The 7,454-nt window shown below is 47.3% G+C and overlaps 1 pseudogene; it reads left to right on the top strand.

The window, feature by feature from the left end:
- The first annotated feature begins 989 nt into the window (after positions 1-989).
- Positions 990-1,844, top strand: LOC105816479 (annotated as a pseudogene).
- Positions 1,845-7,454: the final 5,610 nt, after the last annotated feature.

Here is a 7,454-nt window from a genome sequence, read left to right as displayed (position 1 = left end):
GGAAGTTAAAGTAACTGTGAACTGTTATCAGTTCCCAATTTTTATTAGTACATCTAAATATATTGAGCTTTTTATATCATATGGAAATAAGACGTCAAAATATATAAACTTAAACCTATGTTCAATAATTAATGGTTTAGTATTTTAACTTACAAATGACTTCGACATTTTATGATTATCCTCTTCAATTTTACCTAGCAGGACTTTAACATTTTAAATTACTGAAAAGACTTTTGAAACTGCAACAAGAGTGCCATCCCTAAGGTCCTTCCCAGTCCTCTTAGGTCTCAAATAGCCATGTGGCATCCAAGATGGCTATGAAAGACAGGGCCTGTCTGTCCTTATTGACACACCAGGTTTAAAGCTGGGGACAGAAAACTGGATGCCTGAAAGATCCAACCCTGTCCCCAGAATAGCCAGGAGGCAAAGCTGGGTCAGGGAAAAAGGGGCCATATTGGGCTAGACTGTGTCTTGTAGCTGCTAGTCTAGGCACTGAGAACATGTCCCCAGGCCTCATTGAAGCGGAAAATTGGAAAATTCCACTACCGGGTTTCCTCCCCTACAACCCTTCCCGGCAGCTGCGCCCTCATAAATCAGCTGTAGCAATTAGCGTACCAAGCCCTGAAGTAACTTAGGACTCTGCCCCACTAAAGTTAACCCTGTTGTAACCGTGCCCCTCTTCCTCCTTAAGCAAAGTGTATACAAGACTGCTACGTTCTTTGTTTGGCGCTCAGAATTTGGGGAGAGCAAAGACCCCTCTGAGCCTTGACAGCCAGTGTGAATAAAACCTGTTTTGCTTACTTCTGTGTGCCTCTCGGTCTATTCCCAGTCAACTCTGCTGCAACATCACCATGGCATACCATCTAAATCCCAGAATCCAGAAGCTCAAAACCAAAAACATAAGCTCACAGTCAAATCCAGCAAGTATTAAAAATATTACAGAAGCAGGCCCCCAGCTACCCACAGCTCCCACTGTCACAGAGGCTCATTGTGCCCCAGAAGCTGCCCCTTCTTGGGGGTCATGATGGGAAGCAAGATGGCGTCTGCCAGCAGAGTCATCCAGGTAATCAAGCCACACACTCCATTAATAAGGTTCCCTGACAGAAGAGACAATCCTAAACCCAATATATCAGAAGCTTTGAGATCAAGAGGGCTACCATCTCACTCTTCTGCAATTTCCCAACATTCTAGGGGAAGTAAATCACCAGATTTACTGATGTATCAGGGTCTACCAGACACTGCAGAAATAATAAAAATATTACCTCAGAACCTACAGAAGGAAATCTGTAGCTCAAGAAGAAATTAAATTTATCCAACGTGGAGGTCCAGAATAATCACTGTGGCTGCTGTTTGTCATCAGACCAAAGAATTATCTTTACAATAAATGACTTCTAAATGAAAAATGAGAAATTGTATATTAAACAACTTTAATAAACATTCTGTAAAAAAAAATGATGATATAGAAAATTTAGATGGACACTTGTATCTCCTAATTTATGTATCTTGGTCAGCTTCCCCACAAGCTTACCTAATTGTTTATCTTTATACTTATTAAAGTATATTTGTTAAATTTTAGCCTATTAATTTACTCTTGATTATCAAATATTACAAGTGTTGAACTATTACAAGCACACAATGTCTAGTAAAGTACCATAGGCTTCCCATAATTTCACTATTCTTGTCATTTCTGTTTAGACATGGAAAGAATTTATCAGGTAGAATTGCTGTTTTAGGGACATGATTTTCCTGAAATTAGATAAGAATCAGTGAAATAATGACTCCATTACTTGTTCTTAATTCTCTAACGTTTTTTCATTTACAAGGTTACTGGAGTATAACTGGCTTAATAAGTGTACCCTACTCGAAATGATAAAAATCTAGCCAAGGTAAAACAGGTGACTATGGTTGTAAGGCTGGTGGCATGCACCCCTCCCCTCCCTAGAGAAAAGGAGGAACCCATAAGTCCCACCCTAGACTATAACAAAGAACTCTGCACTTTGCGTGCCAAAAGTTTGCGCCGAAGAAAAACCCCCATCCCCCAACTCTAAAATCTTTATAAGTCTGCTCAACACTCCCCGGTGTGCGACTTCTCTGGCCCCCTCTCTCGGGACCAGTGAACCTCGCCAGGGGGGCACTCTCTTTCCCCCTCCCCCAATAAAGCCTCGTTGCTTGCCCTTTTCACTCTGCCTGTCTTTCTTTCTCTGCCACCACCCATTCAAAAACCTTACATTTGGTGCCGAAACCCGGGAAGGGCGAGTGGCACCGCCAGGACCGTGGTCTCAGGGCGGCATCCCCCCCATTCCGGGGACCCTCCAGACAAGGATCTTCAGCCACGCCTCAGGTCCCTGATTCTCTCTCGGCCTGGGTGAGTCACCCTGTGTTATCTCAACCCGAATCCCCCACTGGGAGTCTCTGTTTCCCCCACCGGATCCTGTTCCGGTCCGTTAAACTGTGGGCCCATGTCAGAGGCTCTCCTGTTCCGGGGCTTGAGGTTATTCGGGACGCTTGAATTCCTCTCCCCACTTTCCGTTCCGGCCCACTAGTCTCGGGGAGATGTCCCCCAGACTTCTGTGGCCTCCATAGTCAGGAAACTGTTCCCGTCTATTCCCCCCATTCGGGTTGGGGCGACATGGATAGCCAATCTTCTAAAATTCCTCACGAGACGCCCCTAAGGTGTCTACTGGCCGATTTAAAAGCCCTGGATTTAGACATCCGGCCCAAGCGCCTCATTTTTTACTGCAATACTGCCTGGCCGATGTATAAATTGGACAATGACTCTCAATGGCCTAAAAATGGGACTTTCGATTTCGGTGTCTTACAAGACCTTGACAATTTTTGTCACAGAAACAGCAAATGGTCAGAAATCCCATATGTCCAAGCCTTTTTCTGTTCGCCCTCCCGTTATCTCTCTATTTTTTCTCTCTCTCTCTCCCTGACACTGTCCTCTCATCACCCAGCACTGTCTCTTCCTATCTCTCCAGATGCCTTTTCAGCTCTCTCTGTTTCCCTTAACTCCTTAAAGTCTCCCCTACATCTCCCCCAGGCTATCTGCATCCTCCAGGCTTTCTTCTACATGCGCTCATGCTCCACCTCCCCGGCGCAGCGGGCGAGAGGGGCCAGTGGTGTGCCCTTGGCAGACCAAAGAGGCCTCGGGATCCCACCTCCGCTGGCGAGCGGCGCCCGCCTTCACCTTCATTGCGACACAGCGGCTTTCCTGCGAGCCCCTGACATGCGCACGTTCTACTTGCGCTCCCGCCCCTACCTCCGTCAAACCTGTAACCCTGCGCAGGTCTTTCTGACTGACAACTCTTCTCTCTCTCCAGATCCCTCCCCACCACCCCCTCAGACGTCTCTTCAGCAGCCTCCGCCTCTGCCCCGGCGTCCAGGCCACGTCCCGTCAGGCGCCCCACGGGGTCACCAAAGATACAGCGCGGCACCTCCAGCGGCTCCGGGCCGCAGGTGCCGCTCCGAGCCCGGTGGCCGCCAGCAGCAGCAGCCGTGCAGCCAGCTCACACGCAACTGCTCCTGACCCGGCCCTTCTCTGTCCACTTCGTGAGGTGGCCGGGGCCAAGGGCGTCATACAAATACATGTTCCTTTTCCCTTTCTGACCTCTCCCAGATAAAAAAAACGTCTAGGCTCGTTTTCTAATGACCCCCACCCCACCGCATACACCAAAAATTTCGCTACCCCGAGGCCTTTCTCAGCCGCCTTACAGACGCTCTTATCCAATATACTCGCCTAGACCCTACCTCCCCGACAGGAGCTACTGTCCTTCCGACCCACTTCATTACCCAGTCATCTCCTGATATCAGAAAAAAAACTCAAAAAGGCAGAGGAGGACTCTCAGATCCCTCTCTGAGACCTGGTAAACATGACGTTTAAAATCTTTAATTCCCAAGATGAACAGGCAGAGGCCCAAAAAGAGGCCTGCATCTGCCAAAAGGCATGCCTGCAAGCCCAAGCCTTGATTGCAGCCCTGCGGCCGGAAGGACCCAAAAGCCATCGACCTCATCTAAGGTGACCAGCCGCCCTCTACCAGGTACCTGCTTCAAGTGCGGTAAAAAAGGCCACTGGGCCAAGCAGTGCCTGCAGCCACGTCCACCCACCAGGCCTTGCCCGGCCTGTGGTCAAGAGGGACACTGGAAAAGTGACTGCCCCTCGGGACAAAAGTCCAGAGAGCCAATCCTTCCATCCCTAGACCTGCCGATGGCAGTTTCGGGTCTGGCTGCCAAAGACTGAAGAGGCTCCAACTCGGCAACCCCAATCACCCTCACCAAGCCCAGGGTAACAATCAAGGTAGCGGGTAAGGCAGTGTGCTTTCTGGTTGACACAGGGCTATGCACTCTGTCCTGCCTTCTTTTTCAGGCCCTACTTATCCTTCCCAGGTGTCGGTCATGGATATTGATGGCAATCCCTCTCAGCCCCCCACCACCGGTCCCCTAACCTGTCTAACAGATAACCACCCCATCACCCATTCCTTCCTTATCATGCTCTCCTGTTCCGACCACCCTCCACTTTTCCTCTGAGACCTCCACCCTTCTTCTTCTCTCTCTCTTTCTCTAGATTCCTCAGCTCTGCGCACAGCCTCTCCCGCCTTACCAAAGCCCACCCCTCCCTGGGGCAGACTTAACATTGTTTGTTAATGGCAGCTCGTCCATGAGAGATGACAGGCGCCCAGGCACCGGGCAGCCTATACCATTGTCTCACTGATTGCTTTTACCTGAGCCTTACATCTAGCCAAAGGCAACTTCTCTGTGCCCACGCGGACAAATACCTGCCTCAGCCGCTGGAGACCAACTGTGATATCTCTCACACGGATATACACCCCGGCAACATGGTACTTCTCTTTCTTTTTTTTTTTTTATTTCAGCATATTATGGGGATACAGATGTTTAGGTTACATATGCTGCCCTTGCTCCCCCTCCCCCCTGAGTCCGAGTTTCAAGTGTGTGACTCAGTACTTCTTAAAACTCTTCACCCTAAGCCCCTTGAGCCCTGGTGGACAGGGCCCCATACAGTTGTTTTAACAACACCTACAGCTGTAAAACTTCTAAACGATCCTACCGGTTCTTGGCATCATATCTCACGCATCAAAAGGTCCCCACTTCAAGATGCTTCCCCGTCCTACTCTTGCCACCAGGTAGGTCCCACTAAACTCTGTCTCACGCAGACTTCTATATCTTCTGACCCTTCGAACAGCTGCTCCTGATTCAATTTATGTCTGAAGATTTAAGATACATGAGTCCCTCCCCTCAGGACTCACCTGCTGCATCAATACATCCACCCCTGGTCCTTGTTTCCCTGTCATAATGGTCCCTCAATTAACTCTATATGATTTTGCAGATCGCCTACAAATTACTCTAGAGACCATGTCTGCTTTGCTGGCCTCACTACAAAGACAACTAACTTTGCTGGCTCAGTTCCTCCAGCACCGCCTACAGGAGCTATCTCGAGTGGCAGTAAATCAACTACTTCTTCATCCATACTCCCCCCATCAGTCACCCTTCCACCAGCCAACTCCTGCCCATAGCCCCTGACTACGTCCCCTCACAGCAGGAAGTAGTCAGTGTAAGGCTGGTGGCGGGCACCCCTCCCCTCCCTAGAGAAAAAGGAAGCCCATGAGTCCCACCCTAAAGGCCGTAACAAAGAACTCTCTACTTTTCTCGCCAAAGTTCGTGCCAAAGAGAAACCCCCATCCCCCAACTCCAAAACTTTTATAAGCCCACTCAACACTTCGGGTGCGCGACTTCACTGACCCCCTCTCTCAGGACCAGTGAACCTCGTCCGGGAGTGCTCTCTTTCCCCTTCCCCCAATAAAGCCTCGTTGCTTGCCCTTTTACTCCGCTCGTCTTTCTCTGCCGCCACCCATCCAAAAACCTTACAATCAGAAAGAGTGGCGCCCATCATATCATAACCAAAAGGCCGGAATGTAAGGCTAGTGGTGGGCACCCCTCCCCTCCCTAGAGAAAAGGAGGAGCCCATAAGTCCCACCCTAGACTATAACAAAGAACTCTGCACTTTGTGCGCCAAAAGTTCGCGCCGAAGAAAAACCCCCATCCCCCAACTCTAAAACCTTTATAAGTCCACTCAACACTTCCAGATGTGTGACTTCTCTGGCTCCCTCTCTCAGGACCAGTGAACCTCGCCCGGGAGCACTCTCTTTCCCCCTCCCCCAATAAAGCCTCGTTGCTTGCCCTTTTCACTCTGCTTGTCTTTCTTTCTCTGCCACTGTCCATCCAAAAACCTTACAATGGTATTAATATTAAGACTGAGGAGGCCAGGTACAGTAGCTAACACCTGTAATCCTAGCACTTTGGGAGGCCGAGGCAGGTAGATGCTTGAGACCTGGAGTTCGAGACCCACCTGAGGAACCTAGTGAGACCCCTCCCCCCATCTCTACAATAAATTAAAAAATTAGACAGCTGTGGTGGTGCACCTGTAGTCCCAGTTATTTGGGAGGCTGAGGTGGGAGGATCACTTGAGCCCAGGAGTTTTAGGTTGCAGTGAGCTATGATCATGTCACAGCACTGTAGCCCAGGCAGCAGAGCAAGACTCTGTCTCAAAAAAAAAAAAAAAGACTGAGGAAATAACACAAAAGATTATTTGTAACCTATATTCAAAAAAACAGTCAAAGTGTATAAAGTGGAAAATAAGCGATCAAAATGAGTGTAGCATAGGATTTCTGAAGGGCACTTTTGTCAGGAAAAAATGAATATAGTATAGAAATAAATGTTTCACTAGAACTTGCAATTTGTTATGTTTTGAGGGGTGTCCTTTGGTTTATTTTACTGTTTTGATTGTGATCATGTATGCAAATCCCGATAACCATCAACTTTCTCAAACTTAATGTCTGAAAGCCTCATACAACCAAACTAAATATTTACCTTATTAAGCAACTTCTGAGACTTTAATAGGGCCTTCCCGTGCCAGGGTTTACGTATATTGTGAAAATAATGTCTCGCAAAGCTAAATAAATTCTCTTTCACACCTTTAACAGAAAAAAATATATAACATATATAATATAATATATATAACATTGTTATATATGTTATAATATATAATATTATAAAAATATAATATATATATATATATATTACAGAAGCAGCAGTTTTGTGACCTTAAAACATCCAGATAGTATCTGACCTGCCTGACCAACAAGCTCAAGTGGAAATGTCTAGCCATGAGACTGGCAAAACTCCTCAGTCTAAAAGGACAGCTGGATTTAAACCATGTCATTGAGAATGGAACAAGTAAAAAAAAAATTTTTTTTGTCTCACTCACACACGGCCTAAGCCCTCATAGAAGAGTCTCAGAAGAAACAGGGTATTAATATCTTAAAGCACACAGAGAGAAAATCCAGGCCCTTTCAAGAAGGAGTTTGGATGTGTTAGAGGAAGACAGAAACAGATGCCAAGACAATATAAAATCATAGTAATTTATCACTGGGCTTATA

This window comes from Propithecus coquereli, unplaced genomic scaffold (assembly GCF_000956105.1).
Source record: "Propithecus coquereli isolate 6110/MARCELLA unplaced genomic scaffold, Pcoq_1.0 Scaffold111, whole genome shotgun sequence".
Classification (NCBI taxonomy): Eukaryota; Metazoa; Chordata; class Mammalia; order Primates; family Indriidae; genus Propithecus; species Propithecus coquereli.
Note: the sequence above shows the minus strand (reverse complement) of the source record. Positions and strands in the feature narration are given on the sequence as shown.